The following is a 23,946-nucleotide window of genomic DNA, read 5'->3' on the forward strand; positions in this document are numbered from 1 at the left end:
TAAAAAAAATTGTACAAAGGAGGGGGCTAGGTGAGTGCTCCGCCCCTTTGAAATTGTATAAAAGAGGTACCTATGTCACAGTTAAATCAGTCTGTTTCTTGGCGATGCTTGGAGTTACATCCTAAGCATTTTCAGGGCTGGCGCACTTTGTTTTGTTGCTGCAATAAAACTTATCCTTACTTCATCTAGATCTTTCTTTCTTTGATTTCTTTTACTAGTGTTTTAAATTAGGGCAACTTCGATGTGGGGAGAATAAAAATCCACCACACATGCACTTGTTATAAAAGAGCTGCCAAGATTTCAGGACAGATTCAAGAGAGATTATTAAAAATCAGGACATGTAAATGCACACAATGCCTGTATATACTCTGGTTGGTACAACTGACAATTAAAATAGTCACCGAAACAAAAACTTAAATAGGGCCTGCCTTACCCACCAGCTAAACCACCTTCATGCTCTCCAGAATTAAAAGAGCCATCCTGTTATTGGGGCCCTGGGTAGTCAATCCCTTTTCCAGTACAAAGAAAGTACAGTCAAACAAGATTCATTATTAATACAAATAGAAGATGAGAAAATAAGAAAAGGGAAAAAGCACAAATATAAAGTGGGATTTTGCTGCATGTATGTAGCATGTGTGGAAGTGTTATGCTTTGAGTGTTCTTATCAGTATTAAAAGTCCTACATAATCAAACTTGATCTATTCACCTCCTTTATTAGATTGTTGATATGCTTGGCACTATTATGACTGATATAATTATGCCTTCTCTTGCGTTTGATTGCTGCCTGTAGGCAGCTGCAAACGTGTGTTAATTTAACTGGATTATGTAAACATTATTTCTCTTAAGAGAAAATTGCTGCAATACATCTGTGTATGTAAGGGGACGATATAGCGATTTGACTTAAAAATAAAAGCTATTTATAGTTCACCTGACAAAAAGAGTCCAAAGCTCTTCCTTCTGTTTTCCACAGAAAACTGTTTTGAGTATCAACCCATAAGAAATTGGGATTGTAGCATAAGAGTGTGTAAAAAAAGAGTGATTGTGTGAGTCTCACGCGTAATGCATGAGATTTGTCAGCTCTTATTAGAACCCGACCAAATAAACCAATAAAACACAAAAGCAATAAAACAGTGAGGAATCAGTGAAAAGCAGATTATTATAAAGATTAAAAAGCCATCACAAAGGGTTATCATGACAGAATCTCAACCACACCACTATGCAGAATTAACACAATATTTTCACAATTTTCACAATCAAGCTTTAATTCTCTTTTTAAGGTCACTGGCGGTCGTGTAAGCATTTCACTACATTTCGTACTGTATGATTCAGTGCAAGTTTGACAAGTCATCCCGTATAATTTGAAAGGAGATGCAGTGAACGAGAAGTTTGCCTGTAACATTGTAAACACAGTTCATGACCAGTTGTCTCTCTGTTCCAGATACAAACTTACAGCATTAGAAAGTGTGTGGAATCTATCATGCAAAGTCACAATAATAATACACTAAATAACCAAAAGTATGTAGCCTTGACCATCATGGTCATTGTGGATGTAAAAAGACTTGCAAAGTCCATTTAAATAAGCTGAAGGAAGCTTGTCACTTGTTTTACATGTCATTATCACAACTGGAACTGCGAGACTCAAATTCTTATAAAGCATGATAATGTGAGATCCACAAATCCAGCTCCATGAAGACACGGTATGTTAAGGTTGGAGTGGAAGAACCAGAGTGTTCTTCACAGAGCCCTAACTGAACTCAATCCCACTAACCCTCACATTTGGGTGGAACTGGACCTAGAGCCTCCTCGATATCCCAACATGTAAGCACCTGAGCTTACTAATGATCTTGTAGCTGAGTAGGCACACAGTAGTCACGCTTCAACATCTAGTGAAAAGCTTTTCCGAAAGAATGGAACACATTATAACCACAAACATGGAATAAATCAGTAATGGGACATTTAACAAGTTCTCTCTTTCTCACACTAACATCCACATTAACTGATAGACAGACCTATTAGTCTAGCTACAGACTTAAGCACCGATATGTGTTTAAAGTGAAATAACGCACTGATAGTTCCTGTGTGATAAACGATCAAGCACTCAAAGCATAGTACCAGTATAAGTGATTACTAAAGACAAGTATAAGAAACACGAGCAGACTTGACAAGTTTGACAAGTAGCATTATGGAATTGTGCTACAGATAATTAATTGATTTGTGTGGTTTTGGTTTCATGTCCTGTTTTTTTAAAGAATTTTTTAAGTAATTTGCTATAATATATTTTATTTATTATCTAACACTATAAATTAATCTGACAGACTATTTACAGTGATTGTCCTGTTGTGTAAAATAATAATGTAATATGTTAAATAGCAGTAGTAGCTATTTGTGTAAATTCATTAACACAGTCTTACTAAGTAATGCTTTGGAAAAAAAAGCAGGTGACCTATTGTCTGAGTGTGTTATATTTGAGCAGGATAATGTGAGTGACCACAGGAGCTGAGATAGAATTTATACATTTAGGGGGAAAATAGAATATAAAAACACTTACCAGTCAGACATAAAATGGCCAGTATTATCCTATAGTCCATTGTGCTGGTTAGAACCTAAACATAGGGCAAATGTTATTAAACTTAAACATGATGATTTTTCAGGATATACTTTAACTAAAGACAAAATAAAGTACTCACTCACCTGTTTCCACAGGTAGCAGGTGTGCAGTGTTCGCGTCCCAGTGGCAGTGTTAGAGTGTAAAATAAATAGCAGGTGAGTGGTCTATTAAATCTAAAGACATAACACTGTGTATAAATAACAATAAGAATGAAATAAAATAATGACCTTGGTAATATGACTCTTAAATTAATTAGAAAAAAATCTGCTGTTAGTTAAAGCTACTGATGTGACCTGAAATGCAGTATGATTTTAGCCTGTAAAAGCTAAGCACTTATTTTTAATTAGATATAAATATAATGGCAGTTTAAATTATTAATTTGTGTTTATGCAGCTAAACAAAGTTAATTATTATTATTATTATTATTATTATTATTATTATTATTATTATTAATGATAACGATAATTGTGATTGTGATGTATTTATGGTAAATTAATCTTACCTATTTCCTCAATAACTAAAAATGTTACATAAACAAGAAACAAAGAATCAAATAAATTATTTATGGAATGTGCTAAAAGAACAACAGAAAGACATATAAACCAAGACTGCTCAAAAGCGTTATTGGCCACAGGTTGAGAACAAACTAGGGTGAATATAGCACAAACTAAAACTCTATCTTAGCTAATGAGGTTCAGGTTGAGGAACAAGTTTAGCAGCCACCAAATGACTCTATCTATGAATACAATCTCACCAGTTCCTGTAATAGTCTCTCAGGTTGAGTATGTGTCAATAGTCCTGTGATTCACACAGACCCACAATGTCGATTTCCAGGTGGCCAAAATGATCAGGACAAAAAATGAATGACAAACAGAAGATATAGTAGAAAATAGAGTTATAGTTCTGTACTATATATAGTAGGAAATGCTATATGTAGTGATATAGTAATATGCAGTATAAAACCTTAACCCTAACCAAACAATGAGTGGGCACCCGTGCCATCGCTACTCGGCACACTGCACAACCAGTGTTATTTTTGATATTATTAAGACCTCCAAAAAGCTGGAATTGCTGAACAACAAAAAACAATAAGTGTAACGCATGCCATCTTGGCCCAGTTTGGTTATAATGATTGTCTAAATCACCTAGGAGGAATATATCAAATTCCATTGAACGCATTTTGGAAATAAACTGGGTGTCTTAGTTAGCTAGTTAATTTATTCATGCACTTAAACAAGCATTTGTTAAAACTATCATTTGATCCTTTTCACACCTTTCATCTGTGGTATGGAGGACTAAACATGACATAAGTATAAATAAATAAATATGTGAATGAATAAGTAAATATAGAAATAAATAAATACATAAATAAATAAATGTGTGAATAAATAAGTAAACATAGAAATAAATAAATACAAAAATACAATAAGCCCTGGAAAATTGCTAAATATATTCCTACTTCTGTTTATTAACATATTTCAAGATTTATTTATTTCTGAATTTCCACATTTCTTCATTTATTTATTTTTGTGCCACATTTCTTTATTTATCTATTTTAGATTTTCCACATTTTTACCTATATTTATTTCTGCATTTCCACATTTCTACATTTATTTTTCACACATTTATTTCTTTATAATTATGTCATGTTTGGTCCTCCATACTAGGGAGGATTTTAAGAGTAAAATAAAAATCTACATGAACATTTGTAATTAATTAATTTAATTTATTGGTATTGTAATTTCCTATAGCAAAGAAACTTCAAGGTGAGATCTGTATCTTCTCAAATGTGGCTTATTACCTTTAAATCTCAGAGATAGTTCACATTTGTCTTGTGTGCGACTCACATATGCAGAAATGAGCCGTCATTAATATTTAATACAACACTTTAATTTATATATTGTTTATAATTATTGTGCGTTAATATAAATAAGTTTTATGTAACAATGTATATTTAGGTAAGTGTTTGGGTATTAGCCTTTCTAAAACAACATTTATTTATACTATTACCCAAACAGTAGTTTAAAAAAAAGGATTTAATCATAGTTGAAATGCAATATTTGTAGGACCGAATATAAGGATGTTTTCAAGATCCAATGTGCTCTTCAATTTAACAATTAAAATATTTGTATTTCTTAGATGAAGATACCTTTGATAATAAGAATGAATCATTTCCCCATATCTTTTGGATAAATATATGAATTAGTGTGTTGTAATATTAATTAATAGTAATGTATCATTATAATTAATAATTAATGCTGTTTGCTCAGGTCTAGACCTAGAAAGGCAAAGGTCATGAAAGCAGATGTCCAGATCATGGGAAGTAAGCTGGCGATCCCTGGTGGCATGGAATTACTTGCACAATATAAACATGTACATAAATTTAAATGCACAGAAATTGTTGCATTTGGCATTTGACAATTGGCTGCTTGAAAACATACTTGAGGTTGAAGTCGTAGGTGTTGAGCTGGTTGAAGATGTGCTCTGGGTTGAAGTTGTGTGTGTTGAGCTGGTTAACAATGTGCTGGGAGTTGTAGTCATGCTTGTAAAGCTGCTTGAAGATATGCTTGAGTTAAAGTTAAAGCAGCTTTACACAGTCAAAAGAATTATTTAAGTTTGTATGAAATGTGAATTTGTATAAATCAAAATGGTCAGTTTGTCCCTGGTGAGCAAGCCGAGGGCGACAGTGGCAAGGAAAAACTCCCTGAGATGGTAATAGGAAGAAACCTTGAGAGGAACCAGACTCAACAAGGAACCCATCCTCATTTGGGTGAAACAGAAAGCAGTAAATGATCTGCATACAGTGTGTAGGGTGGGAGGCAGTTCAGCTATAATAGCTGATGTTAATTGATGTTAATATGGAGTCCAGGTAGTTATTGAAGACCCAGGTAGACTTGTAAGAAGTTCCAGTCCTGAACTATCGAACTGTCAAGTCCCCAGAGAAACAGTTGCCAACACCAGTCAAGTCCATGTGACGAGATCCTCAGCCAGAAGCGGGGCACCAGGATGGGTCAGACAGGTCCGGAGGGCAGAGGGAGTCTGGATCACTGGCAGCTCAGGAACGACATGTGTAGCTCGACAGAGAGAGAGAAAGAGTGAAAAGGAGAGACAGGAGGAGAGAGGAAAGAGGAAGAGGGGGGGAAGAGAAGAGGAGGAGAGATGGCAGTTAGGTATGGTCACAGTCACACAATGTATATTAACTGTAGAGTGCAAGCAGAGACTCCGGCAGGACTAACTATGACAGCATAACTAAAAGGGAGAGCTAGAAGGAAACACAAACATGAGGGCTTTCTGAGATGTAAAGCAAACAATCACCTCACCGTCAGCAAACCTGAGTGATCAATAAGAGTGAGGAAGACAGCATCCAAACATACCAGTTCACCATAATACTCTACGTCCATGAGTCCCCCAGATCTGCTCCTTTACCTATGGCAAATCTATTTATAAAAATGCTTGGCTAAATGAATAGGTTTTTAGCCTGGACTTAAACACTGAGACTGTGTCTGAGTCCCGAATACTATTTGGAAGACTATTCCATGATTTTGGGGCTTTGTAAGAAAAAGCTCCGCCCCCAGCTGTATTTTTCATAATACGCGGTACTGACAAGCAGCCTGCATCCTTTGATCAAAGTAGGCGTGGCGGATCGTAAGACACTAGCAGTTCGCTCAGGTACTGCGGCACAAGACCATTTAATGCTTTATATGTCAAGAGTAGTATTTTAAAATCAATGCGAAATTTCACAGGGAGCCAATGGAGTGAAGATAAGATAGGGGTGATGTGCTCATATCTTCTGGTTCTAGTAAGGACTCTCGCTGCTGCATTCTGGACTAGCTGAAGCTTATTTATGCATCTAGCTGAACAACCAGACAGTAAGGCATTACAATAGTCCAACCTAGAGGTGATAAAAGCATGAACTAGTTTTTCTGCATCGTTTAGCGACAATAAATTTCTTATCCTGGCAATATTTCTGAGGTGAAAGAATGCTATCCTGGTAATATTATCTACATGAGCTTCAAATGAAAGGCTGGAATTAATAATCACACCAAGGTCTTTTACTGTTGCATTTGATGGAACAGAGAGGCCATCTAAAGTTACGGTGTGATCTAAAATTTTACTCCTAGCTGTATGCAGTCCTATGACTAGAACTTCTGTCTTATCCGGATTTAGCAGAAGGAAGTTAATTAGCATCCAATTTCTTATGTCCTGCACACATTGCTCAATTTTAATAAGCTGTTTTTTCTCATCAGGTTTTGCTGAGACATATAACTGTGTATCGTCAGCATAACAATGAAAACTAATACCATGCTTACGGATTATGTTGCCCAGAGGAAGCATGTAAAGGGAAAAAAGCAGTGGACCTAAAACTGAACCCTGCGGAACGCCAAACTCCACTAGAGAACATGCAGAATAATCACCATTTAAGTCTACATACTGATAACGATGGGTCAGATAGGATCTGAGCCAGGAGAGGGCTGTACCCTTAATTCCTACTACATTTTCTAATCTGTGAAGAAGAATAGCGTGATCAACGGTGTCAAAAGCTGCACTGAGGTCAAGTAATACAAGCATAGTTACACAACCCTGATCAGAGGCCAATAGGATGTCATTTACTACTTTAACGAGTGCTGTCTCTGTACTGTGATGAGGCCTAAATCCTGACTGATACAGTTCATGTATGTCATTTCTATGTAGATATGAGCATAGCTGCTCCGCTATTATCTTTTCCAGAATCTTAGAGATAAAAGGGAGGTTTGATATTGGCCTGTAACTGGACAGCTGACAGGGGTCGAGGTCAGGTTTCTTAATTATTGGTTTGATAACTGGTAATTTAAAAGATTTTGGAACATAACCAATGCTGAGTGAATATGCATGCTTGGGGTTAAAGTCGTGGATGTTGTTGAGGTGGTTGAAGATGTGCTCGAGGTTAAAGTTTTTGTACCGGTTGAAGACATGCTTGAGGTTGAAGAAGTGGATGTTGAGCTTGTGGAGGTTGTGCTCGGGGTAGAAATAAAAGTTGTTGAGCTGGTTGAAGATGGGCTTGAGGTTAAAGTCATGGGTGTAGTGCTGATTGAAGATGTGCTTGAGGTTGAAGTTGTGGGTGTTGGGGTGGTTAAAGACATGCTTGAGGTATGAAGAAGTGGATGTTAGCTTGTGGTTGTGCTCGGGGTTGATGTCAAAGGTGTTGGGCTAGTGGAAGATGTGATCGATGTTGCAGTGGTAGGAGATGTGCTCATTGAAGTTGGGCTCGTGGTTGAAATCATGGGTGTTGAGCTGGTAAAAGACGTGTTTGGGGTCGACATTGTGGTTGTTGGCCTGGTTGAAGACATGCTTGATGTTAAAGTTGTGAGTGTTGAGCTTGAGAAAATTGTGCTTGGGGCGACCATGTGTTTGTTGAGCTGGTTAAAGATATGCTTGAGGTTGAAATTGTGGTTGTTGAGGTGGTTGAAGGTATGCTTGAGTTTAAAGTTATGGGTGTTGGGCTGGTGGTAGACATGTTTGAGGTTAAAGTTGTAGGGTGTTGTGCTGGTGGAAGATGTGCTCGAGGTTGCAGTTGTGGGTGATGAGCTTGTTGAAGTTGTGCTTGTGGTTAAAGCCATGAGTGTTAAGGTGGTTAAAGAAGTGCTTGGGGTTGAGGTTGAGGATGTTAAGGTGATTGAAAATGTGCTTAAGGTTGAAGTTGTGTCCCACCATCTCTCAGGAATCGAGGGCGGCATTCATCCAGGCTCTTTTCTGTTCTGGCACCTAGGTGGTGGAATGAACTTCCTCTAGAAGTCCGTACAGCAGAGACTTTAACTATCTTTAAACGACGACTCAAGACGCATCTCTTTCTCCAGTACTTGGACTAACCTGCCCCTAATGTTTTGCGTTGTTGGGTCTGTTGTCTTGTATCTTCGTCTTCAGCTGGTTTAGGCCGAGTAAGTTTGCGGGCCAATTAAGTGCAGGGATACCATGGTCCTTAAACCAGGTCCTAGTACCTTTGGCAGTGTGGGCATGTGCCAGGTCCTGCTGGAAAATGACATCATCTTTATAAAGCTGGTCAGCAGAGGGAAGCATGAAGTATTCTAAAACTTCCTGGAAGACAGCTGCTTTACCCTGATAAAAAAAAAAAAGTTGACCAACACCTGCAGATGACCACCACAAACCACCACTGACTGTGCAAACTGGTTTGTTGTTTGGACTGTTCACACTGGACCTTAAGCAACTTGCATTCTGTGCCTTTCCTCTCTTCCTCTAAACTCTAGGACCTTAATTTTCCAATAAAGTGCACAATTCACAGTCCAGTCCTCTTTGTCTTGAATATATATTCAAGACAGTCTGACTATATATATATATATATATAGTCAGACTGTCTTGAATATATATATATATATTACCCCAAGTGCGGGAGATGCATTGTGGGTAATGAGGTCCGGTGTGAATGCGAGATGTAAGCTGGGATATAGAGCCTGAGTTTTGTTTTCTTTTCAGTAGTTTTTAGTTGGATTTAAGTGCGGGATCCACCCGAAAGGTTGTACTATAGCCTGACAATGCTGCTACTAATTTTATTTCAGCTTATCTGTTCAGTTTTATTGCCATTCTTTTTAAAATATTGTCTTTATAGATTTATATTTTGTTTGTCTTGATGTTCTTTCCTTTGTTTCTTTGTTTTACTAATATGACCCAATATATGTTCAGTGATACTTCAAATAATATGTTTACAAGCATTGATTTCTGTGTTGTGTTATATTTTGTATAACTAGTGTTAAAAAATTAATCTCTACATTAACGAGAGATGGACCATAAATTCCAGGGCCACTTTTTGGTCCCAGTCCGCCCCTGGTTAGTGCCCCTAAAGAAAAAAAAAATGAATAACACATTCCAATCCCCTCTCAAGAGAGTGCCATAGTCTCTGTTAGTTTTAATGATTTGGCTGAAACTAATTAACACTAACCTAAACCATTGATCATGAGTTTCAGCTGAAACTTATTCTATACATGAAAATGTAGATGCAAATGTATAAATATGCATGCTATTGTGTGTGTACATATATATATATATATACTTTTCAAATAAAATTACCATATATATATACACACTCAACAAAAATATAAACGCAACACCTTTGTTTTTGCTCCGATTTTTCATGAGATGGACTTAAAGATCTAAATTTCATTCCAGATACACAATATCACCATTTCTCTCAAACATTGTTCACAAATCAGTCTAAATGTGTGATAGTGAGCACTTCTGCTTTGCTGAGATAATCCATCCCACCTCACAGGTGTGCCACATCAAGATGCTGATCTGACATCATGAGTAGTGCACAGGTGTACCTTATACTGCCCACAATAAAAGGCCACCCTTGAATGTGCAGTTGTTTGCTTTATTGGGGGTCTAGGGACTCAGAACCGGTCAGTATCTGGTGTGACCACCATTTGCCTCATGCAGTGCAACACATCTTCTTCGCATAGAGTTTATCAGATTGTCAATTGTGGCCTGTGGAATGTTGGTCCACTCCTCTTCAATGGCTGTGCGAAGTTGTTGGATATTAGTGGGAACTGGTACACGCTGTCGTATACGCCGGTCAAGCACATCCTAAACATGCTCAACGGGTGACATGTCCGGTGAGTATGCTGGCCATGCAAGAACTGGGACAATTTCAGCTTCCAAGAACTGTGTACAGATCCTTGCAACATGGGGCCGTGCATTATCCTGCTGAAACATGAGGTGATGTTCATGGATGTACGTCACAACAATGGGCCTCAGGATCTCATCACGGTATCTCTGTGCATTCAAAATGCTATCAATAAAATGTACCTGTGTTCTTCGTCCATAACAGATGCCTGCCCATACCATAACCCCACCACCACCATGGGCCACTCGATCCACAACATTGTCCAACAATGGTCTCGCGCCCAGGTACTGCGGCGCGAGACCATTTAATGCTTTATATGTCAAGAGTAGTATTTTAAAATCAATGCGAAATTTCACAGGGAGCCAATGCAGTGAAGATAAGATGGGTTGATGTGCTCATATCTTCTGGTTCTAGTGGACTTTCGCTGCTGCAGAAATTTTACTTCTACTAGCTAAAGCTTGTTTATGCACCTAGTTGAACAACCAGACAGTAAGGCATTACAATAGTCCAACCTAGAGTTGATAAAAGCATGAACTAGTTTTTCTGCATCATTTAGTGACAATATATTTCTCATCTTGGCAATATTTCTGAGGTGAAAGAATGCTATCCTGGTAATATTATCTACATGAGCTTCATGTAAAATTTTACTCCTAGCTGTGTGCGGTCCTATGACTAGAACTTCTGTCTCATCAGGATTAAGCAGAAGGAAGGTAATTAGCATCCAATTTCTTATGTCCTGCACACATTGCTCAACTTTAGTAAGCTGTTTTTTTTTCATCAGGTTTTGCTGAGACATATGGATTCGTCAGCAACTGTCGTCAGCATACCAATGAAAACTAATACCATGCTTATGGATTATGTTGCCTAGAGGAAGCATGTATAGGGAAGAAAGCAGTGGGCCTAAAACTGAACCTTGTGGAAGACCAAACTCCACTAGAGAGCATGCAGAATAATCACCATTTAAGTCTACATACTGATAATGATCGTTCAAATAGGGCAAAAATACCCTTAATTCCTACATTTTCTAATCTGTGAAGAAGAATCCCATGATGAATGGTGTCAAAAGCTGCACTGAGCTCGAGTAATACAAGCATAGTTACACAACCCTGATCAAAGGTCAATAGGAAGTCGTTTACTACTTTAACGAGTGCTGTCTCTGTGCTGTGATGAGGCCTAAATCCTGACTGATACAGTTCATGTATGCCATTTCTATGTAGATATGAGCATAGCTGCTCCCCTACTATCTTTTCCAGAATCTTAGAGATAAAGGGGAGGTTTGATATTGGCCTGTAATTGGACAGCTGACAGGGGTCGAGGTCAGGTTTCTTAATTATTGGTTTGATAACTGGTAATTTAAAAGATTTTGGAACATAACCAATGCTGAGTAAAGAATTAATTATTCTCAACAGGGGTTCTGTTATTGCTGGTACTATCTAAATGTGTGTCACGAACTAACCGGAATGATCAGAAGACTTAGCACTTAGCGGTTAGCCCTTTGTAGCGTGGATGGTAAACCCAAACGCGGAAGCACGCGAGTAGGCAGGATAGCCACGCGATTTAGTCTAAGGACTCTCACGAAAGGGGAGCAAGGGAAAAACACAAATTTAACCCGCGTCCTATAAACACACACTCGAATCAGAAAGTAGACCCAAGAAAAGTGAGTACTCACAAAATGGCAGACAGGCGATCTGAACCAGCATCGGGCGAACTCAATGACTGAGTGATGTGAAGCGCCATCTTGTTTCCTTTTATGCTTCCTGTTTTAGCGACCGTTCTACTTCCGGGTCCTAGTGCCGGTCGCAAAACGGGTGTGTGTGACAGTACCCCCCTGTCCAGGACCGACTCCCGACGGTCCTGGGGTGGAGGATACCCGACGACGGTAGTCCCTGATCAGTTCCGGGTCGAGAATAAACCGGGCCGGAATCCAAGATCGCTCCTCGGGACCGTAGCCTTTCCAGTCGACCAGGTATTGGGTGCCTCGGCCCCTAGGGCGCGAATCGAGGATCCGACGTACGGTGTAAGCAGGACCACCGTCAATGAATCGGGGAGGAGGAGCAGGGAGGGAGGCTGGAACCATAGGAGAAGTGGTGAAGGGTTTCAGCTGTGACGTGTGGAAAACCGGATGGATTTGGAGCGCCGCAGGCAGCTGGAGCCGGTAGGTGACCGGGTTGATGCGGAGTGTAATGCAGTATGGGCCGATGAATCTGGGTGACAGTTTCTTTGATTCTGTGCGGAGATGCAAATTCTTTGTTGACAGCCATACCTTGTCACCTACATTATACATTCGTCCCGGTGGGTGTCGGCAGCGATGTTGCGTAGCGTAGCGGTGGTTGGCCCTTTGGATAGCTTGATTGGCTTGTCTCCACAGTCGCCGACACCTGCGAACCAACTGTTGGGCCGATGGTACGTCAACCTCCGGTTCTTGATGTTCGAACATTGAAGGCTGGAAACCGTGGCATACCTCGAATGGACTGAGATTTGTGGCCGAAGAAACATGGAGGTTGTGAGATAGCTCAGCCCATAAGAGATAGCGGGCCCAGGAGCGCTGACGATCGGCAACAAAACATCTGAGATAGCGATCCACGTTTGTCATAATGGTCGTCTTTTCTTCTGAAGCCGGCAGGCCTGTGATGAAGTCGACGGCAATGTGCGTCCAGGGTCGGCGAGGAACCGGTAGTGGCTGGAGCTCACCAGGTGTCGGCTGGTTGGTGGTCTTGGCCCTGGCGCACACTGGGCACGCCTGAACGAACTCTTCGATGTCCTGGATCATGGAGGGCCACCAGAAGGCGCGTTGGATGAACTGGAGGGTGCATCTGGTGCCGGGATGTCCAGAGATGGGTGATGAGTGGCCCCACTCCATGACGTCGCTCCTGACCGCTTGAGGCACGTAGAGTCGTCCAGGCGGCACACCTGCCGGTTCGGTCTCCGCTGCCTGTGCCTGGCGGACTCTGGTCTCTAGATCCCAGTGGAGAGGTGCGATGATTTTTGAGGAGGGGAGGACAGGCGCGGGTTCCGCCCGGGTGGCTTCCCCCTCATATTGTCTGGAGAGGGCGTCGGCCTTGGTGTTCTTGGACCCCGGGCGATAGGACAGATGGAAGTTATAATGTTCGAAAAACAGGGCCCACCGCGCCTGCCTCGGGTTGAGCTCCTTGATGTTCTGGATGGTGATCAGATTCTGGTGGTCGGTCCAGATGATGAAAGGCTCGCTGGCGCCCTGGAGCCAGTGTCGCCATTCCTCCAATGCCCACTTTATGGACAACAGCTCGCGGTCCCCTACTCCGTATCGCTGTTGAGTGGGATCAAATTTTTTGGAGAAGAAGCCACAAGGGTGTAACTTCTGATCTGGACCTCGCTGGGAGAGAACAGCTCCGGCGCCAACATCCGAAGCGTCCACCTCCACAACAAATTGTTTGTTGATGTCTGGATGGAGAAGGATTGGAGCGGTGGTGAAACGTCGACATAATTCATGGAAGGCGGAGATGGCGGTGGAGTTGAGGTGGAAGTGATGAGATGATGGACGGGTCAGGGCGGTTAGGGGTGCTGCAACTGTACTGTAGTCCCTGATGAAGCGACGATAGAAATTCGCAAACCCGAGGAACCGTTGAAGCTGCTTGAGGGTCTTGGGTAGGGGCCAATGACGCACAGCTTCTAGTTTCTGCGGGTCCATGGCCACACCCTGGGGCAAGATGACAAAACCCAGGAACGTGGTGGAGCGCTCGTGAAAAGCGCACTTCTCCAACTTACAATACAGTTGATGGGCGAGCAATCTCTTAAGAACCGCCCTGACGTGTTGGGTATGTTCTTCAACTGTTCTTGAGTATATGCGGATGTCGTCCAGATAGACGAATGCCCACCGCCCTAACATGTCTCGAAGGACATCATTTATGAAACTTTGAAAGGCGGCGGGGGCATTACAGAGTCCGAAGGGGATAACAAGACTTTCATAATGTCCAGTGGGAGTGATAAAGGCCGTCTTCCACTCATCGCCCTCTCTGATACGCACCAAGTTGTAGGCGCTCCGAAGGTCCAACTTCGTGAAAATGGTGGCACCAGAGAGGGCGTCCAGGGCGGAGTTGGTAAGAGGCAGAGGGTGTCGGTTTTTGATGATAATGTTGTTTAGCCCCCGATAATCGACACATGGGCGAAGTTCACCTCCTTTCTTCTTTACAAAGAAGAACCCCGCGGCGGCGGGCGAGGAGGAGGGCCTGATGGTACCTTGGCGAAGGGCATTCGACACGTATTCCTCCATCGCCCGTGTCTCGGTGGGTGTAAGAGAGTATAAATGGCCGCGGGGGGGAGTCGAGCCCGGCTGAAGGTCAATCGCCAGGTCGTAGGGGCGATGAGGTGGAAGATGGGTGGCGCGTCTCTTGCAGAACACTTCAGCCAGGTCTCGATATGCTGGAGGGATGGCGTTGGTGTCGACGTCGGGGGCCTCGGACCCCCTAGAGCACGTCCCCGCCGATGCCGGTAGGCAAAGTTCGCTGCAGGCCGGTCCCCATTGTAGAATCCGGTTCTGAGTCCAGGATATGAGAGGGTCATGTTGTAACAGCCACGGATGTCCAAGGATGATGGGTGGTGATGAAACAGATGTTAGATGAAATTGAACCTGTTCGTGATGTTGCTGGTTGATCAGGGTAATGGGTTCTGTCTGGGTGGTGATAGGGCTGGATGATAGTGGCCGGCCATCTACAGAAGTGATGCGAACGGGCTGGGATAACGCCTCAGTCTTTACCCCCAGTTCTTTGGCATAAGAAGAGTCAATGAAGTTACCTGCGGCACCGGAATCGATGAACGCGGTGCTCCTGACTCGTTTGTGGCCAAACTGGAGGCTTACTTGGACCGTGAGACGGGAGATATTGGTCGTGGTGGCGAAGAGTTGGAGGCGACCCGGTGAGCTCTTCCCCTCGCTCACCGGGTCTGGGCGTTTCCCGGCCGGAGAGGACAGATGGCTCTGTGGTGGGCTCCTGACCCGCAGTAGGCACAGAGTCCCTCCCTGAATCGCCGTTCCCGTTCTGCCACGGTCAAGGAGGCGCGTCCTAACTGCATGGGTTCCCCTGCTTCGGTGTTAACCACGGCAGGAGGTGGAGAACCGACAGGTCCATGAGTGGTGGAGGTGACTGTGGTTGGGGTTCGTGGAGTGGAAAACGCGAAGGTGGGTGTTGGCGGCAGGGTTCTCGGGGCTGGCTTCGGGCGAGATAGGAGGCGTTGGTCAATTCGGAGGGCGAGTTGAATCAAACCCTCCAGGGTGGCAGGAAGCTCCCGCCCGGCTAGCTCGTCTTTTATCCTAGAAGCCAACCCCTCGTAATAGGTGGTCCGGAGCGCGGCGTCTCCCCAGGTGGCTTGTACAGCGAGAGTGCGGAAATCAGCCGTGTAGCGGCTCACGGACGAACTTCCCTGCCGCAGGTGGTACAGCTTGGTGTCGGTCTCCACCTCGCCCGCAGGGTGTTCGAATGTTAACTTCAGCTGACGGGTGAATTCATTGTAGGAATGGGCGGTATCCGAGTCAGCACGAAGAACTGCCGTGGCCCACTCAGCTGCCTGCCCCGACAGCAACGAGACAAGGAGAGCAATGCGCAATCGATCGGTGGAGTATTTGGTGGCATTGAACTCAAACACCAGTCGAGAGCAGTTAGAAAAACACTGCATCTCCCGTCCGTGCCATCCCACTTATCCGGTAGAGCAAGAAAGACATCAAAAGTAGGAGGGGAGAGGGGGGGCGGAGCTGCGGCCGCTGCGACGGGCGAACGGTTAGCCGCGCTAGCAACAGCCTCGCGAAGGGCCGCGTTTTCCTGCCGGAGCTCCGCCACCTCGCGGCGCAAGGCCGCGACGTCTTGGACGCTCCGGCGAAGAGTAGCGAGCTCTCCGTTTAGCTTGTTGATTAGCTCGGCGTGCCGATCAACCACGTCGCAAAGGTGCGCATAATCCGCTGGGTTTACCGCGGAAGACTCAGTCATTCTGTCACGAACTAACCGGAATGATCAGAAGACTTAGCACTTAGCGGTTAGCCCTTTGTAGCGTGCATGGTAAACCCAAACGCGGAAGCACGCGAGTAGGCAGGATAGCCACGCGATTTAGTCTAAGGACTCTCACGAAAGGAGAGCAAGGGAAAAACACAAATTTAACCCGCGTCCTATAAACACACACTCGAATCAGAAAGTAGACCCAAGAAAAGTGAGTACTCACAAAATGGCAGACAGGCGATCTGAACCAGCATCGGGCGAACTCAATGACTGAGTGATGTGAAGCGCCATCTTGTCTCCTTTTATGCTTCCTGTTTTAGCGACCGTTCTACTTCCGGGTCCTAGTGCCGGTCGCAAAACGGGTGTGTGTGACAGTGTGTCGGGATATAGAATCTAATATACAAGTTAATGAATTTGCAGAAGAGATGAGTAAAATTAGTTAATTCTCTTCAAGGGAAGTAAAGTATTTTAGGTTCTGATCTGACATGGCTAGTTTAATATCTGCACGCATTGCATTGTCCGGTTTTAAAGCCTTAATTTTATGCCTAATATTTACAATTTTATTATTAAAAAAGTTCATAAAATGCTTAATATTGCATGATGTTGTTGTGAAGATTTCTGCAGTGGTCTTATTTCTAGTTAATTTGGCTATGGTATTAAATAAAAATCTAGGATTATTTTGTTATTTTTTATTTGAGTGGAGAGATATGTTGATCTAGCTACACTAAGAGCTTTTCTATAGTTCAGGATGCTCTCCTTCCATGCTATTTGAAATACTAACAATTTAGTTTGACGCCATTTACGTTCTAATTTCCGAGCTGTCTGTTTTAATGTGTATGTGTGTGGTCGTTATACCAGGGAGCAAGTTTCTTATCTCTAATAATTGATCTTTTAACTAAAGCTACATTATTAAAGGTATAACGGAACATCAAGTCTAAATATTCGGTCGCCCGATCGAGTTCTGTGGGGTCAGACGGTGATCTAATCAAAAATGGTAACTCTGGGAGATTACTGATAAAACTCTTTTTGGTAGTTGATGTGAATGTACGTTTAGTATGGTAGCGCGGTGCTGCGCATGTATTGTCACTATAACACACTTTAGTTGAGACAAGATAGTGATCTGACATAACTTCAGACAGTGGAGTTGTGAATAAATTTCTTATACTTAATCTGAAAGATATTATTAAATCTAAAGTGTGACCTGCTTTATGAGTCCTACTACACACTGATTTACTCCTACTGAGTCCAGTATAGACATAAATGCTCTACGCACAGGGTCTCCTGGATTCTCAAAATGAATATTAAAATCTCCAGCGATTAACGCTTTGTCTACAGAAACGACTAGGTTATTTGGAAATCTGCAAATTCACAAAGAAATTCAGAGTACGGCCCTGGAGGTCTGTAAATGATGATTATCGGGATCGACTGAGCTGACTTAATATTTGTAGTTACACTTGTTATGTTACCATAGAGAATCTCAAATGAGTTTAATTTGTGTCCGTGTTTTTGTACGATAGTAAGATTATCATTGTGAAAAACTGCGACGCCTCCTCCTCTACCAGTTAACCGAGGCTGGTGTATGTAGCTGTATCCAGGAGGACAAGCTTCATTTAGAGCTACATACTTGTCCTGTTTAATCCAGGTTTCTGTTAAACAGAGAATATCAAATTCCTGATCCATGATAATTTCGTTAACAATAACTGCTTTAGATGTGAGAGATCTAATATTTAACAGTCCTAGCTTCAGATCAGAGGTGCCAGCTGCGCATTTAGTGTGATCAGAGTTTGTGGTATCTGTGTTAATTAAATTACTAAAACAGACACAGTCTCAATAAGATGAACCCTGAGGTATGACTCTATGCAGCTAGCAGAGGGTTGATTTAGTCTGTTTGTCTGCTCCCTGGCCTGGGCTCTGGATTGTCACCGATTAACCTCTTTAGGCCTCTTCTGAGACTATGAGCTATATTACAAGCACCTTCCCGAGTGGGATGGACATCGTCCCGTCCTAACAGGCCAGCTTTGCCCTCAAAGGTCTTCCAATTGTCTATAAAGCCGTTGTTTTTAGAGCATCACCTGGACACCCAGCAGTTTAGAGACCATAACCTGCTGTAAGCTATGTTGCCACGTCGCATTGGGATGGGACCAGAGCATATTACGTCATCGAACATTGCCTTCGCTAGTTTAAACACCTCTGTAAAGGTAATCTTACTAATCTCTGACTGACGAAGGCGTATATCATTAGCTCCAGCATGTACCACTATCTTAGAGAGCCTGTGCTGTCCTAGAGCCCTAAGATTACCTGCTATGTCCGGTGCTCTGGCTCCCGGGATACACCTAACCACTGCCGCTGGCGCCCCTAAAGGCCTAGCTAATTTCACATGTCTCAGTATAGAGTCTCCTATAACCAGAGCTCTTTCAGGTTTCTTAGCTGGTGCATCACTGAGGCAGTGTTGCCAATTTAGCGACTTTTTAAATCCCTCTAGCGACATTTTTTTTTAAAAGCGACTTGCGACAAATCTGGCGACTTTTTCTTGTGTTACTGGAGACTTTTGGAGACTCTGATGTGTCTGTACTGATGTGGAAAAAAATTATCGATCTATAATTGAAGTTGAGTGGAAGGTACCAAATACCCAGAAGGCCTTAGTTCAAGAGGCCTTAATCCTCGCAGCACTTGTTCAAAAAGACGCCTGCACGATAAATTAAGGAAGTGAGAAAAACATGCAGGCAGAAAGCAAGAGTTAGATAATAGAGCAATAAGATAAGAAAACTAACATCAGGAAAAATAATAACCTGTAATCTGCAATAATAATACTAATAATATTCACTATGTTTACGCTTAAGATGATTAACGATGGTTGGGTAATGTAAATTAAAGAAAATATGCATAGTGTGACCCAAGAACAACCCGTACACACAGAGTGCAAGAAGTTGTGCAACTTTATTGGAATGGAAAATTCAGAAAGTGCAGGCAGTGATCCAAAATATAAAAATAAACTTTCGGTTCTGCTTTAATTGGGACAAAGTGCAAAAAAAACAGACTTCTGCTTTAAAAAACAGATAAACAAGATCAGATTTATCAAATTGTTAAGAAAATATAAGAAGTATATCAGGTAAAGTAAAAAGTAGATCAATGATCTTCAGCTGTATCATCATCCTCGCCCATCAGAGCTCGTATCAGGCGCAAATGGTGACGATTTGGGTAAGGGAAGGTGTAGCCACCTGCTCCCAGAAGGAATCTTAGACGAGAAGATGTACGAGAAGAGCGCTGCCTGCGAACTAGAACAATAAATAAAAAACTGAAATAAATGCACTCTGCACATATTAAAAGAAATATAACATTTTATTACTTTTAAATGTTATAAGAAATATAACATTTTATTACATTTTATTTTATTTATTACTTGGTATATATTACTTTACCAACCAGTAACCAAATTGAACGAATATTGTAATATACATACATGTATACATGTAATCACGTAATCTTGATTTTAGTAGTGTAAGTTCAAAACTGGCAAATAATCATGCAATGATCAGATTAATGTGATTGTTTAAACTAACCTTATATTCCCACATAATATGGGAATAGTAAGTAAACAAAAATTAAATACTAACTAACAAACATGATCAATTGATTGAATTAATCTGATTAAAGTCATTTCAATACTTTAATCAGATTTAAGTTGATTAAATATACCTCAATGCTTATCTCAGTTAAAATATAAGGGCAAAATCATTGAAATAACCAGTTAAATTAATTAGTTATAAGCATAATCTAAATGAATAACCAGAACATATGTTAAAGTACTAATAGACAAATAATTTCTATAAATGTCCCTAAAATAGCTAAAGTCTCTAAAATATATAATGGACAGTTAAAAACAGATAAGACAAAATATACTGTGATGAGAATAATAAAAAATTAAATATAATAGAACACTTACACATCTTGATGAGGAAATTTCAGAAAAATTGACTGCGGCTTCAACAAAACCTCAAGTCACCAGCGGTGGTCAATGGTCTGGTCAAGAAAAAGGAACAAACCAAATTTTCTCCAAAAAAGGGAAAGCACAAGACTTCTTAGGCCCAGACTTAAATAAATATGAGATGGGAAAAAAGAAAAAGAGAGATTACGCAATTGGGAGGTGCTACATCAACCAACCTAGACAAAATTGGCTTACATCTAATAAATATTAAGTGATTTCTTGACTTAAGGAGGAGCGAACGTGATGTAAGTGTTAAATGAAGGTATATAAACCATGTAAAATTAGGGAAGTTAGAGGAGGTGAGAGATAGACAGCTTCGCAGTTTGTCTGTTTGTCTTTTGTCTGGCCAGCCCAGTGCTGTCCATTTACTTTTGGCTGCAATAAACTCTTTTGCTATTTCAGTGCTTGAGTAGTTATTGATTTTGTTTTGGAAAATTGGCATAGTACACAGCAAATTTGCCACGACACTGACTCTTCTCAACTTGCCACAGCAGCTGCCGCTGCCGGCCCCTCCCCCGTCCCAAAGCACTCACAGACAGGCCTGTCCTCTCGCAGGAGTCCCCCAAAGTGTTAACTAGTGTTAGTGTTGAGGGGGGTCTGGAAAAAACAAAAACAAAAAAATTTTGACTACTCTGTTAAATTGTTAATGTAAATGGTATTTAAAAAATGTTACAATGTTATGGTTAAACTGTTCATGTTTTAAGGTTCTAAGTGGATTATAAGATTATGAAGATTAAAAAAAAAACAAGCAAAAAAAAAAAAACAGAAAAACAAACAACCAAAAAAAAACAACTTCGCCAAAGTGTCTCATTTGGGTCACTTTTGCTGGTCCCAAGCCTGGGTAAAGGAGGAGGGTAGGAATTGTGACATTAAAAAAACTAAACTAATGTTAACCAGTAACACTAGCTTTCCTGTTCTTTTTGTTTACTATATTTTTTATTTTATTTAGGCTATTATATATATTAAAAAAATAAAAACAGAGGCCTACCATAAGCATGTCTTATTCTTTTTCTATTCTATCATCAGCATTTGCTAAATGCACTGTGTATAAGCTAACTGAGACATGGCATAGCAATTGCATGTCTTTGCTCTTTTGTTGATTTTAATTCATATATATATATATATATATATATATATATATATATATATATATGTATAAAAACTACGACAGTACGATGGAGCTTTAGTGCCACGTAAAAAAAAAAATGTAAATCTACAAGAATAAAGTCAATGTTATGAGATAAAAGTCGAAATGTTACAAATGGGTTTCTCAGATACAAATACACATTCTTACCATATTTCAAGCTTCAAATAAGTGTCACTTAACTTTATGAAAGCCATATGACAGAATTGTCTCTTACTTTCGGTTTCTGAATTTGCAAATAACTTGCATGTGCAGCGTGCATTATGCAAATTACGTGATGACGTCATCTAGCGACTTCTAGCGACTTCTACGACAGCCAATAGCTACTTTCCTTACTGACGAGTTGGCAACACTGCACTGAGGAGAGCAAGCCAGTTGGACACGTGAACCGAAGAAGAGGTGTGCTTCGGTGGGCTAGCCTTAGTGTTAGCTTTGTCTGATGGAGTATGCCGCCAAGTCATCCCCCATTCGTCCCGCTGTGAGGGCTCTAATGCCGGAGTCGGGGGCTGGTTATCTCCGCCTGCAGCACCCAGACTGTCCGCTACGGGAATAACGCTGCTCTCTCTAACCCTCTCTAAAGTCTGAATGCGCTTCTCTAATGCTAATATCTTCTCTGTCAGAGTGCTCACTAACACACACCTATCACAAGTAAAATTACCACTAACGATAAAGGAAGAATGTCTAAACATCCTGCACTCCACACACCGGACAAGCTGAATATTATCCATTATATTGTGGCGTGGGTGGGGTTTGAGTAACAACCATCATGCTTTGCGGGAGGGATTGTTATGTGTTCACCGTGTTGGGGAAAGGTGTTTGGGGTAGTGGTTTCGGCCAGGGTGTGTGTGTGTGGGTAGATGTTTGTTTCAATTAGTGTGGATGTGTCTTTTTGGAAGTTGGATGTGCTGTCTTGTGCTGGTGCTCAATAAAATACTCCCAGCCATTTGCATTGGGTAGCCAGGAAGCTCACTCGTCTCTCCAAGTTCCTGCTTAGCGGTGAAAAACGCTACATTTGGTGTCAGAAGTGGGATGGAGAGTAGCGGGTTAGAGCGCACCCCGGAGCAAGCTACAGCTCCGTGCGCCGTCAGCCAGCGAGCCGACCTGCAGCTGCGCCTGCCGTCCTACGGCGGCGCTGTCGAGCCCCACGCATTTATCGCCTAGGTGGAGCTAGCTGCCGACTTCGCGGGCTGGTCCCCGGCGGAGACAGCCGTCCGGGTGGCTCTCTCGCTGGAGGGCGAGGCGCTCCGGGCATTGGAAGACCTCCGGGCGGATGAGCGGAAGGACTGGGCGAAGTTGCGGAAGTCGCTCCACTTCCGGTTCGGCGCGGGTGATCGTAACGAGGCCGCGTGCGAGGAGCTGGCAACCCGCGTGCGGAGCGCCTCCGAACCACTGGGGGCATTCGCCATGGACCTGAGATCTCTCGCACGCCGGGGCTACCCGGAATTCGGGCCCGTCCAGCAGGAAGAGCTAGCACGGCGTGCGTTCGTGCGGGGGATTCGGCCATCGCGGCTTCGCGAACACATCCGGTTGGCGGCACCGGCTTCCCTGTCCGAGGCGCTGCGCGAAGCCGAGCGCGCCAAGCCCGCCGAGCCCATCATGGCTGACTACCACGCCGAAAGGGGCCAGGGGTAGCTCAGTGGTTAAGGCATTGGACTATGGTTCGGAAGATCCCAGGTTCAAACCCCACAACCACCAAGTTGCCACTGTTGGGCCCTTGAGCAAGGCCTTTAACGCTCAACTGCTCAGATGTGTAATGAGATAAAAATGTAAGTCTAGCTTACTAGCTGCGGGGTGCGCCGAGGGGAAGCCGCCTCCCACAGCCGTCTTTGTTTCCCCAACTGCCGGGTTCAACTTTCGGTCAGGACGCTTAGGAAATCGTGCGGGTGTCTACGTGAACTGTGGCCTGGACAACGTTTCGTTACGGGCGCTCGTGGACACTGGCTCTACAGTTTCGCTGCTGCGCTGGGGAGTACTAGAACAAGGCGAGCGCGGTTGTATGCTGCCAGACCCGGCTTTGAGCATTCGCACCGTGTCGGGGAGTTATTTGAAGATACGGGCCTGTCGCACGGTGCTAATACAAGTAGGTGCAATCATTCTTTCCCATCCATTCTTTGTGGCGGACATTGAGGATGATTGTATCTTGGGGTTAGACATTTTGGAACGGTGGGGTGCGGTACTGAATCTCGCGGACGGAACTTTGCGTGGTAACTTCGGGTTAGCCAGGTTGCTAGTGCCCAAAGCGCAGCCGGACGTGTTAGAAGCACGCACCAGGGGGGCGGAACTTCCGGTGGACGCGCCATGTAAACATCCGGTAGCCGACCGAGCGAGGGTAATGGCCGAGCTAATGCAGCGTAGCAGTGTAGGGCTTAGTCAGACAAGGACCGACACGTGAAGTCCCTTTTGCACGAGTTCGCGGATATTTTCGCGGTAGATGAGCGCGAGTGCACACATACCAATCTAGTGCAGCACACGATCGATACGGGTAACGCAGCGCCCGTTCGGCTACATACGAGACGCCTCCCATTAGCTAAACGAGCTATCGCCGAGCAGAAGCTGCGTGAGATGGCCGACTCGGGCGTCATAGAGCCAGCGTCCGGACCGTAGTCTTCGCCCGTTGTGCTTGTGCGCAAAAAG

General features: G+C 42.8%; 1 long non-coding RNA gene across 1 annotated transcript; it reads right to left on the reverse strand.

Moving 5' to 3' along the window:
* Positions 1-19,101: 19,101 nt before the first annotated feature.
* On the reverse strand, positions 19,102-20,256 carry LOC128508368 (uncharacterized). The gene is made up of 2 exons (XR_008355909.1): positions 20,127-20,256; positions 19,102-19,458 (listed from the first exon to the last, which is right to left on the reverse strand). It is a non-coding gene; the product is annotated as an uncharacterized LOC128508368 (long non-coding RNA).
* Between the last annotated feature and the right edge of the window lie 3,690 nt (positions 20,257-23,946).

The sequence above is a fragment of the Clarias gariepinus genome, chromosome 20 (genome assembly GCF_024256425.1).
Source record: "Clarias gariepinus isolate MV-2021 ecotype Netherlands chromosome 20, CGAR_prim_01v2, whole genome shotgun sequence".
NCBI classification, from domain to species: domain Eukaryota; kingdom Metazoa; phylum Chordata; class Actinopteri; order Siluriformes; family Clariidae; genus Clarias; species Clarias gariepinus.